Source organism: Limulus polyphemus, unplaced genomic scaffold, assembly GCF_000517525.1.
Source record: "Limulus polyphemus unplaced genomic scaffold, Limulus_polyphemus-2.1.2 Scaffold246, whole genome shotgun sequence".
Classification (NCBI taxonomy): Eukaryota; Metazoa; Arthropoda; class Merostomata; order Xiphosura; family Limulidae; genus Limulus; species Limulus polyphemus.
The window spans coordinates 262852-273915 of NW_013665856.1; positions in this window are offsets into that span (position 1 = coordinate 262852).

Sequence of the window (11064 nt, forward strand, 5' to 3'; positions counted from 1 at the left end):
ACGGCTCAAAGGGCGAGCATGTTTGGTGTGACGGAGATTCGAACCGCGACCCTCAGATTCCGACTTGAGCGCCCTAACCACCTGGCCATGCCGGGCCTAGGGAAGATTGGAGAAAGGAAAGTGTTCAACAGGCCACACTCAGACAAAATTTCCATAAGTTAGGACTCGTTGTTCTTCAACAGTCGCTTACACACACATATATAAAACTTAATTAAGCAAAATTCAAAGAATAATAAAATAGTGTTGAATTTTACTAAACATTTTCAATTTATATAATATATTTTTACGTAAAGTAAAATGTTTTTTTTCTTCTTCACGCAACTCCTAATCTCTTTAGAACAGATTAAATATCTAGAGAACTATTTTTTTGAATATATCTTTAAACAATTCTTTCCAAGACTTATGATAAAAAATTAATTTAGGATTCTACAGCATTAAAAACGCAACTCCCCTGGTGACTCAGCCATATGTCGGAGGACTTATAACGCTAAAAATCGGGTTTCGATAGCTGCACTGGATAGAGCAGAGATAACACATTATGTAGTTTTGTGTGTCCCCGAAGGGCACCGATGAGTTTACGGACTTACAATGCTAAAATCCTGGGTTCGATTCCCCTATGGTGGACACAGCAGATAGCCCAGCGTGGCTTTCTCTAAAACAAACACAATACATGTAGTTTTGCGCTTAACAACAAATAAGTAGTTTTAAAACCGCAATAAGTTTAACACCGACGCGCCATCTGCATTTCATAATTAACTCTAAAATTGTTTTATCTTGATATCCAAATCAACAGATTCGATAGCAATTTCACAACATCTGTTTATCGTAAAAAAACGTGTTTGTTTACATACTCGATTCGACAGTTTTATTCCGAATTCCTTTAAACGTAATCTTACACTTAGTCTTCTCAATAGAACACATAACATCTGTTCTAAATATATCTCTCTTCATACCGAAATCAATATATGTGCGAATTGTGGAGTCTGGTGGATATTTTACCAGTTCTGCTTGATACTCCCATATGTTCGCAGGTGTAATTGGCCAATAGTTTCGTCAATGTTAGTGGTATCACAGCCACCACAAATGTATTTATATATGATCCTGGAACGCATAAGATAGGTAATAGATTTTGTATTCTGAAAGGTGATTTAAATATAATTTGTATTTGAGCTTGAGGATAAAACGTTTTAATTATTCTTAAAATTTGTGACTTCATTATGAAACTTTGATTACCTAAAAAAGAAACGATCAGTCTTAATTGGTATTTATCAACAGTGTATGGTTCTTTGGGGTTTCATATTTGTGAGAAAGGAATTGGCATGAAAGGGATAGCCGTTGTTTATTAGAATGTTCTGCAAGGTGGCGAAAACAACAACAACCACCCCGTCTTGATTACGAATTTCAAAGTCATCTCATCTGGAATATCAAATATTGATCTTTTAATTAAATAACATTTATCTATTATAAGTGAACTTCTAACTTTAAATAATAACACCCTACAATTAAATCAGTTCTGAATAACTTGTACAATATTGTTAGAATTGTTGTATTATCCTATTCTTTCTTGTTTATTTGGTTGTCTTTTAATTTAATTTATTATATTATTCTGTATTGTAATTATTTTAATAAAATGTTTAAACGTTATACATTTTTGTACCCAATAATTTGCCCTGTTCAATATAGCTGGCTAAAGACGGAATGTATATATTCCGAAACGTTCAAGAATTAAATGTTTGTTACTGTACACAAGTGTCAAATGGAATGTACATTGGTGCTGCCGTCGTTCTACTGTTCATCATTAAACTTCAATTCCTGTCGAATGAATCTGTTGCTAACTCTAACAAGAAGGAATCCTCAATAGCCGCGGCAGGATTAGAGTAAATTAATACATGATACCTTTTTTGTTTTCCGTTTTATTAACTATATTTTTGTGCGCCAGCAATACCAAGCGTGGGGTGCGCGTATACCCTATTAAATTTCTACCCTCAAATTGAAATTATTTTAGGCAGGATAGAGTAAATTAATCTATAAGACCTTGGGTGTGGTCAAATAGTCAATCGAAAGGCTTTGACTTCCTGAGTCCGAAACTGTAATTAGCTCTCAAATCGGTCAGGAAATGACGGAGCTATGAGCTACAAGTTTGTTTGTTTTGAATTTCGCGCCAAGCTACTCGAGGGCTTTATATACTAACCGTCCTTAAGTTTGAAGTCATAGACCAGAGGGAAGGCAGCTAGTGAACACTTCTCACCGCCATCTCTTGGGCTACTCTTTGCTAACGAATAGTAGGATTCATTGTCACATTATAAAGACCCCACGGCTATAAGGGCGAGTGTATTCCGCGACGTTTTTCGATCAAGCTGAAAATTATCATTTTCTTTCTTTGTAGAATTACTTCGATTTGTAGCAGGAAACTATATTTCCTTAATTAAATCTTGCCCCCCAGTGGCACAGCGGTATGTCTGCGGACTTACAACGCTAGAATCCGGGTTTCGATACCCCTGGTGGGCAGAGCACAGATAGCCCATTGTGATGCTATAATTGTGATTGTTATAACGCTTATCAATCGGAAAAGTTCAGATATTTGACCAGGAGCATTTACAAAGTTCGAACATTAAAAATCATTTAACTTCAGTGGATTCTCATTGGACATTAGTATTTTTACGAAAACATTATATAAATTCACGGTGGAAAAACTCGGCGTGTGTGGCTGGTAAATAACGAAGGACAAAGCTAGCTAGCTCCCCGTTAAGCGAATCGTGCCTATATCAACTCGTAATTAACTCACTCATCGTGAACCCTCGATAAGATATCAAGGAAATTCCAGACTAGAAAGAAGACTTTATATTGCTTGTAAGTTTGTAAAAAGTTTGTATATAAATCATTGTGTGTAATAACTATAGGTAATAACTGTTATTGTAAATTGTATTGTTGTTTGGATATTAAAACATATTTATGTTAAAAAAGAAAACTGTGTCTATCAATCTTGTTGGCAAATATAATAAATTGGAGATATATCGGCATATATTTAACTACTAAATCTAAATTACAGTTTAACTCAGTTTCAGACCTTTCGAAATTGTAATACGTAACAGAAGGTATAATTTTGGTGGATATTTGGTGATTTAATCCGGGGATAGGGGAAAGGGGCTGGCATTGCCTTGTGGTTAGGGCGTTCAACTCCCAATTAGCGTGTCTTTATTTAGTATTTTTATGGTGGTTACGAGGCTGGTCAAATTGAACGACTTCACATAAAATTAGGGTAGTGAAAGGTTGGAAATATATTTCGGAGGCCTTAGATATTACATAAAAGAATATTTCTAATTTTTAAATGGAGAAAAGTATTTTTAATCTTAACATGAAAATCGCTTTACACTCGGAGCAGTGACTGCTTTGACTCCATATATTAAAACATTAATTTTTAGCAAAAATGCTTAATTAAAAATTCAGATTTTTTCTTTACAAAAGACTTATGATGTTTACTGAAAGCTTGTCAAATTTTGTGAAGATACATAAATCGTATCGTATCGCTATATCGCCACACCCCTGGCGTTTACTCTGCCTAAAGTTCCACTGAAAAAACACAACAAAGGGTACCTTATAAGTTAGATAAGTTAACTGCGTCAGCAGAATATGTTTTAAATCTAAAAGGATTGGGTAAAAGCACCTTCATTCTTAAGCTATTAGTTTTATCATTCTAAATTAAAATGTTTTAGGAATAACCGTTATATGTTTTACGTCTATAAAACGATATTCTTTATATGAGTATTACAGCCAAATAAAGTGAGTGTGAAGTACTATATTTAGGGTTTATAGTCTGAACGGCGCCTTATCATACAGGTGGTCTAAGCGAGTAAGTCATAGAATCTCAAGGTTCAGGAATAGTCATCTAACTATACGCAGCCAGCACACTAATTATATATAATTATTGCTACTCCTGACCCAGAATGTCGTATAGGCATTGTAGGGGATAATAAACCATTGAATTAAATGTCAACGTAATTATTAACTCAAGTTAGCGGTGAAAAAATAAGTTGTGGTTTAAAATTTTTCCTTATCTCCATGTGCTTTCTTACTACTGGCATTCAAACTGTTTAATACAGATTCCATCTTTTTGTTGAATTTGTAAAGGGAACTACATCATCTGCAAACCTTACATCTATTAATGTCTCACCATCTATTTTTATACCTTCATTCTCTAGCCCTATTTCTCTGAATACTTCTTGCAAAGTTGCTGTTCACAGTTTCAGAGATATTGGATCACCCTGTCTCTATCTTTATCACTGATGATGCCTCTTTATCAAGATGTATGTTTGCTGTTGCGTCTACGTATATACCTGTTAAGACTACGAAGTACGTTATATTGACGCCTATTGCAGCTAAAGTATTTAATATTGCGCTGTGTTCTACAGAGTCAAATGTCTTTTCATTATATATAAATCTTACACATAAAGGTAAATTATCAAATAAAAAACGCAGAAAAATTAAAAAAGCTTAGTAGATAACAACAAATAAATAAACGGATCATCATCATATATATAAAGAAGAAACTTGTAAAGCAGAATTTATGTATGCACTTATGAAAGTGCCTTCTCGTTCACACGTTGTTCACTCGTGACGCTAGTGAGAAAGTTTGTTTGTAGTTAAGCGCAAGGCTACACAACGGGCTAGCTGTGCTCTGCCCACCACGGTGAGAAAATTAACAACATGCCAGGTGTTGTGGCGGCTGAAATCCACTGAAGTATGTTGGTACAAAGAAAACTGTACGAGTGAGTGAATAGATTTAACAATGGCCGAATCTCAGTATCGGACGAAGATCGATCAGGACGCCCCAGTACCATTGTTGATTAAAACACTGCCAACGACAAGTGAGTATTGCTGAACTTGTTTCTAAAGTTGGCATATCCATGAGTACCTAACTTCCGGAAAATGTGTGCTCACTGGTCCTAAGGCAATTGACTGATATCCATAAACAGGACAGTGAAGATCTGTGTACCCAACTTTTACCACTTTTGAAAAGATGAAAGTAATTGGTTTCCTTCCCCTATTGTCACTGGTAATGAAACATGGATGCGCCATTTTGATCCAGAAAGCAAAAGATAGAGCAAGTAGTGTAAAAATCTAGAGGCACCATAGCCCAAAATACAACCATCTTCTAGGAAAGTCATGTTGGTCTTGCGTTGGGACACCCAGGAACTTATCCTTGCACACTTCATGAAGCGTAGAATCACAATAATTTGCTTTAGTTATAAATGTCCTATACTTTCTGAAACGTCCTCGTATATGTAAATTGTAATTTGTTGTCCTTTTGCTCAAAAGTTTGAGTGGTGCTTGAGAATGCCCAGATGTAAATAGTTATCGTTTGTGTAAAAAAACACACGTAAATATGGTAAATACCATAATCAGGCTGATTACACCAATCGAATATCAAGTTAAAAGGTTCAGGTTTGTTGAATTGAACACCTCTTTTTAACTGGGTGATAAATATTCAGTCATATTTTGGAAGTGTGGTCCTTCCAGGTCGGTAGCAGTGAGGAAGATATTCATACTTCTTGTTAGTCTTCTGGTTTTGAACCAAGAGCCGATCTGAAAGTTGTAGTAGTAGCCGCTAAAAGAAAAATGACAATTTCAGTGATTCTAAAACAGTTTAAATGATTGTCTTGGTAATAAAAAAAATGAGTATTTTCAATAAAACTGAAAAAACGATTTTGACGAAATGAGTTGACTGAAAAAAACAACAACTCTAACCTGACCTTAGCACTAAACACCTTTTAAAGATACTTGTATGCAATATCTTGCTTGTTGAAAAGGGCTCTCTCAGGACAAAGTATTCCAACCTCTTCTGTTTAACAGCACTTCTGACGTAACGGGTGGTTATACCTGATAAGGTTAACAGCTTCAAGTGCCACTTATGTCTTATTCGCAATCCTGTCATACACAGCGCAGGAAACCCGCATAATATCGTAAGAAGCTGAGAGATATTCATAGTTTTGGGCACTTAAAGTGCATTCTTGATGTGCAGCATGTCGCAGCTGCCATAGGTTCGAGTACAAAAAATGTCAAGTTTTTTTCAGCGGCTAACAAGCGTCTGCCAATCAGGATGACTGAGAGGCTTGTTGAATAATAGAAATCGACGAACATACAATAGAAGCTATAGAATGTTCTCCACATTTGTACGATGCTACAAAAATGGAATATCGGGATTCTAAAATGAGAGAAATGTTTTAGAGAAAAATAAGCGATTATCTCGAGTTAGTTTTTTTGTAATTAAGCACAAAGCTAGACAATGGGCTATCTGTGCTCTACCCACCACGGGTATCGAAACCCGGATTCTAGCGTTGTAAGTCCGCAGACATACCGCTGTGCCACTGGGGGGCTATCTCGAACTAACAAGAATATGTTACACGGGGACTATCTGCGTTAGCCGTCCCTAATTTAGCTATGAAAGACTAGAAGGATGTCAGCTAGTCATCACCACCCACCGCTAACTCTTGAGCTACTCTTTTACCAATAAATAGTGGGATTGAATAGCGCCCTAGTCACCTGGCCATGCCAGACCCCTACTCAATGCTCACTACGAAAAGATTAAACATGTCAACTCTGACAGGACTTCAAAGATGTTAATTCGAAAATGTTATCTTTAATATTACGTTAACGCTTCTTATTCTCTTATTATTAAATGTTACGTTGCACTAATTCTCGTCTAGAAATACACTCCGCAAAAACATTTAATATTCATTAGGCAGGGAGGCTTAAGTTCATTTTTAAGAGTTTTATATTTTATAGATACAAGACATAGTTAGTGCCAACAAATTGTTACATTGAAACATTTGGCAGTGGATTCTAGGTTTGTCTTCAACCAGCGTGTTCAGTTGGCCTTGCCAACAAACGTCTTATCTCAGTCCATTTTCTTATAAGTATAAACTGCGGGAAAGTGTAATAATTTGCTATATTATTAGGAACCAAAGCGTTAATTCTGAATTCAATAGCACTTTCACTCTTATGTATATATACTGAAATATGTCAAGTGTTACCATATTTAGTTCTGACGCCCTCTATATCCAGTGGTATGAAAATTGGTCCAATATTTAAATTTATGATTCCGAATTTTGAACTGCTATCTGTGGGTTTCGTAATGGGATGTCATACCGCAATAACATATCTGAAACTGGGTTATCTGTAAACCTAATACTTTCAATTTCAAGCACGACGTCCTATCGTAAGCAGCCTGCTCATGGGGCAACCAGAGGTACAAGGTTCTGCCTCTGAGGAGTGGCGAATAAATAATTACTGACCTACTGCCGCGGGGATCCGAGTTTCCAGGGCGATAGTGTGTTGCAAATTGCTTTAAAAGCTCAACTCCTGAAACAGATCTTGCATCTGTAAGTCCTTGGTTGTTTGAAACGATTACAAAAGACAATTACAGATGACGATTTTATCTCCTGTCACATAATGTGTTCATACTTGCAATGTTCATTCTATATAAAACTGCCTGCACGCCGAAAGGGGCCTTCACTAAATATAAACATTGGTTTGAAAATAGCATTAAAACTTGGTTGTACATAATCTTGTTGCCAAATATCTTAATGAATGTTTATTCACGGAACTTTTGGTGACCAAAAGATACAGTAAGTAGGCTGGTATCCTCGTTATGCCATGGGCCTGTGTGTCTAAAAAGGATACAATGTCAGAGAACAGAGTAAATATCTCATCTTTACTGCGTAAAGGTAGTTGTTATGAAGTATTATTTTAATGTAAGTATGGTACGAGATACAATATTGATTTTTAAATTCAACTGGGTTTTCCTGCGTTATGCATAATAAGTGCGGGTTAAGTTGCACATTTATTAACAAAATATCAGTTAACACTGTTGTGGTTATTGTGATTTTTTATGTGTTTCTTAACCTTGTACAATATTCTTATCCTCACTGACATGATTTTTTAACGTTCAGATGTCAAAATAGTAGTTAGAATAAGAATTTTGCTCACGAAATTATGAGTCATTTTCAAGAAATATATGCAGAATAACTTATTGGCGGTAAACATAACGCAAGTACAAAATTCGTTATTCTATACATTATTCTATATTTATACATCCATCCATAAAAACAGATTAGTTAATCTTCCATTGACATATTTGATTATTTAAAGGATTGTTATCAATGGGCTTCTTATGCCCTGTTTTTAAAGGAATAGGTAATAAATAAAACTGGCAAGTAAAAAACTCCCAATGTAAGTACAAACATTACAGAAAAATTACAGTAACTGCATTATGAATTACAGCAATAGACATTTCAGGTATTATAGTTGTGAGTAAAATAATTATAGATGTATAACAACGCAAATCAAAGATATATATGTCAACGGGCCAAATCACGTGTATCGGATGAGCTCTCTAAACTTTTACTTGAAGAAATCTTCCTCTTTTTTTTAATTTTGTACATCTTTATGTATAGATTGGACCGATTGATAAACTGTCTTCCCTAGTTAAGAATAATGCACTATTCATAACCTGTTTAAAAGGAAACGTGTTTGTTCTTATCGCATTTTTGCATCAGTTTAGTTCTCACATGTGCGTAAATTATTAACAGATTCTGTTTTATATTCATACAGTGGAAAATAAACGTTAAAGTTTATGATCTCCAAATATTATTTTTCCTCTCAGAGGCTTACACATTTTTTGTTGTTTGCCTTATGCAATGGGAAGCTATAGAAGAAATTTACGTATTTGCAGTTTCATTTATTTCCTTGACGTCCCGCAAACTCAGTTTAATAAAGCTCCAACTTGAACGATGACCCCAGGATCATGGGTTATCTCTTCTCTACCATGATTCAAAGCAAAATTTCATTTTTAATCACTTCAACAAGCTCTCAAAACGTGACTCGTCTTATGTAACTAGTGTATGATAATAATAAAGTAAAACGTGAGCTTTTACATGTCTATGATAGAGAAATAAAAACAAAAAACAATCTCATCAGACAAATTTTCAATTAGTGTCTTCTTCAGACATTTACGTTTTCAAATAAAGTTTAATATCCAGTTTCTAATAATATACTGGTAACAATGAATAAAACCTGAATTTTTGACTGTACATTTTTTATAAATGTTTTATATCAGTAGTTTTTGTTTAATTCGTCACGACCATATAGAAAATATTTTTGTAAAAGAGTTTCTGGAATGTTTTCCTGTAAATCTTATGAGTTTTTGACAAATTAAGTTTGTGATTGTTCTTGTATATAATATAAGCTTTTAGAAATATGCTGTTTAGTGACCATAACTTGAATTAAATGATTTTTTTATACATCAGTGACACTTTAAAATTATTCTTTCAACGGCGCATGCAGCTTAGGCAGTACACTGCGTCTTTCTTATAGAATATAGACATTATCTACGTGTACAAAATCCTCTAGTAACAGAGATGGCTGGGATTGGTTGTTCTTCTAGTGCAGCTTAGGCAGTACACTGCGTCTTTGTTATAGAATGAAGACATTATCTACGTGTACAAAATCCTCTAGTAACAGAGATGGCTGGGATTGGTTGTTCTTCTAGTGCAGCTTATGCAGTACACTACGTCTTTCTTATAGAATATAGACATTATCTACGTGTACAAAATCCTCTAGTAACAGAGATGGCTGGGATTGGTTGTACTTCTAGTGCAGCTTCTTTTCGGGAAACTAGAGCTGTCTAGTTACAACGTCAAAAGTATAAACTATAACTGAAGGTTTGTACTTAAACTATTTCAATGTTACCATAGCCTTACTTAGGTCAAGGACAACGTATATATATAAAGCTTGCCTTTGTTGATAACACTTCTACGACACCCATGTGACTTTATCTCTCGATTAGAGGATGAATGTCAAAGTCATTTACTCACTCAAGGTCGTTCTCAACAATTAAACTAAGCAAAGAACACCAACACCTGCTGGAAAAAATAACATTAGTGAACTTTTGATTTCAATTTCCAACTCACGGACATAAAATGCAATTGATATCACAACTGTTTTCATTGGTACGTTTTATTCTAACTATATAGTTTTAAAGTTCATTTTTTAGTTACGTTTGAAGTTTAAACATTACTAGCAACCCGTATTACTATGCTATCTCAAGTTATATCTACTTTACGTTTAATAGTTAAAAATGGCATGATTAGACTGTGTTTACGCCATGTTATTACTTAATAACAGATACAAAATGACACCATTTTTACTCGAACGAGAAGGGTACAGTGAAATATCCCTGACGTTATGATTACCTATGATTTTCTGCCTTCCATTGGAATCATATAAGTAATGTGTTTTTATAAATAATATTCATAATACAAGTGTTAAACTTTCAGGTATGTAATGTTCAAACAGAATATAAGCTATTTTAAAGTCAACATTTTGAATGATGTGAATTTCATAACATCATGTCAAAGGTCAAAAAATGCACCTTTAATTCATAACTTCTATTAGTATTATATTTACGTATATAAATATATGCACCACAAACGAGATTGTGGGATATGAACAAAACTATTATCACTATTAAAGGCAATGAATGACAATAATAACGCAGTCATGTTAAAGAAATATCACAGTAGCCTTTTCGCTAAACGCTATTTTTCGATGATTTTAGCGTATTCCAGTGACTGTCACTGAACTGAAAAATAAATAAATAAACACCTAACGATTGAAATTCATGTTTGTAAAAATATTTCACAAATAACTGACTTCTGCCAATATTTGTTTTTCATTTTCATACAATTTGCAAGTAGGTAAACAATTTTGCCACTTGGAAAACTAAATCATTTGTATGTAGTGTTTGTAATGTCCTTTACCTAGTGCAACTACCTTGTTGCACTAATATCAAAATTCCGTAATAGGTAACAAAAATATTATCACTTATGCATCTGTAACATGCAAAAGGACTTATGAACGCAACGTTCTAGTTTATATTATCACCAAACCTCTGCATTACTGAAGGAAAAGAAACGTGAGATCTAGTCTATTCCATTGACTAGTCACATGTCTCTGAGTAAAACAGTTTTCTGATAATTCTACCAATTATTAATTTGGTTGCAGAGA